Genomic DNA, 1,914 nt, shown 5'->3' with positions numbered 1-1,914 from the left:
TTTTGCTTGTGAACATCTGGCCATGGTAACCAGCCAGCTCTCTCACCTTCCTCTCTTCTCTTCTAATTCTGACCTCTAGAAGTTTTGTTTTGTTTTCCAAGTTAAAGCAAGCAAGTAAACAACACAAAGAGTCTACCATTGATGACCCCCTCACATCTCTGAAAGAGTCTACCACTGGTGACCCCCTCGTATCTCTGAAAAGTTTCTAGTGCATGATGGTAGTAATCTTTTCTCACTTCCACAGAGCCAATAGACTGGAGGAGGACACAACAGAATTGTCTGGCTTCTTAGTTCCCTCTATGCTGGACAGTTTTATGTCAGCTCGACATAAGCTGAAGTCAACTGAGAGGAGGGAACCTCAACTGAAAAAAAAAATGCCTCCCTACAATAGGCTACAGACAGGCCTGTAAGGGAATTTTCTGAATTAATTACTGATGAGAAAAGGCTCAGCTCATTGTGGGTGCTGCCATCCCTAGGCTGGTGGGCCTGGGTGTTAAAGTAAAGCAGGCTGAGCAAGCTAGGAAAGCCAAGCAGTAAGCAGCATCCCTCCATGGCTTCTGTACCAGCTCCTGCCTCCAGGTCCCTACCATGTCTGAGTTTCTGGTCTGGCTCCCTTTCAGTGATGGACTACAATCCCCAATTTTCCTTTTGGTCATAGTCTTTAGTTGCAACAATAGAAATCCCAACCAAGTCACTCTGGAATGCTTTCTTTACTGATCTGGACATGAGAAGAATGCTTGTGACCACATCAACCTTACAGAGGGGAAAATGGGAAAGGGCAAAGATTTTTTTTGATGTGCATGGTCACACAAGTTGTGCATGGACTGTATATACCAGAGTTATTTTTCTGGATATTCATATCTTGAAAATTAAGCTCCAAGCACAACCAAAGAGGGTTTAACATGTAGCTAAATAAACCACGGTTGTGTTCGATTTTATCTTTTGAACACCAACAAAGGCAGCTATTATACTTAGATTTAAAAAGGGGAAATCACTCTGTTTTCCAAGAGAGCTGTACTAATTTACATTCCTATCAAAACAATGTAGAAAGGTTCCTCTTTCTCTGAGTCTTATGCAGAGTCTTAGGCAGAGTCTCTTGTGGCTCTGGCTGTCATTAAACTTACTATGTAGCTGTGGTGGTTTGCATAAGAATGACCTCTAGTAGGCTTATATATTTAAATGTTTGTTCTTCAGTTAGTGGAACTGTTTGGACATGATCAGAAGGTGTGGCCTTGTTGGAGAAGGTGCCATGCCTTTTCCAGTTAGCTTTCTTTTTCTGCCTCATACTTTTGGGGCAAGATATAAGTTCTTAGCTCCTACTCCAATGCTGTGCCTGCCTGCCTACCTGCCTGCCTGCCTGCTACCCGAGGCATGATAGCCGCAGCTGTCCTAGAATTCTCAGTCTCCAGAGTCCACTCCCCAAATGCTGGAATGAGATGCTATATTATTGGGGTTTTAATTTCCATTTCTTCCCTGTTTGTTTACAGAAAGATTCTATTTTATCTTTTGAAAATGTACTTTCCTTATTTGTTTTTTTCATGTGTGAGTGTGTGAGTGTGAGTGTGTGTGTGTGTGTGTGTGTGTGTGTGTGTGCCCAGGACAGCCCATGAGCTTCTGGATAGATCTCCTCTTTCCACCTGCCTCCACTCTTACCGTAATTATACTGGGAATACACATGAGAGCCATCACATCCAGGTGTTCATATAGGTTCAAAGGCTTGAAATCTAGTTGTCTACAGTTGTCATAGTCTACAGTTCGTTGATGATTGGTGATATAGAAAGTGTATTTTCATATACTTGGACACTGTTCTGTATATTTTGAGAAGTGTTTGTATGATTATTTGTTTTATTTTTTAAAAAGGACAAACTATATGCATTTATAGAATTACTACTATATCAATTAAACCTTTGAAAA

The sequence above is a fragment of the Mastomys coucha genome, unplaced genomic scaffold (assembly GCF_008632895.1).
Source record: "Mastomys coucha isolate ucsf_1 unplaced genomic scaffold, UCSF_Mcou_1 pScaffold8, whole genome shotgun sequence".
NCBI classification, from domain to species: Eukaryota; Metazoa; Chordata; class Mammalia; order Rodentia; family Muridae; genus Mastomys; species Mastomys coucha.
Note: the sequence above shows the minus strand (reverse complement) of the source record.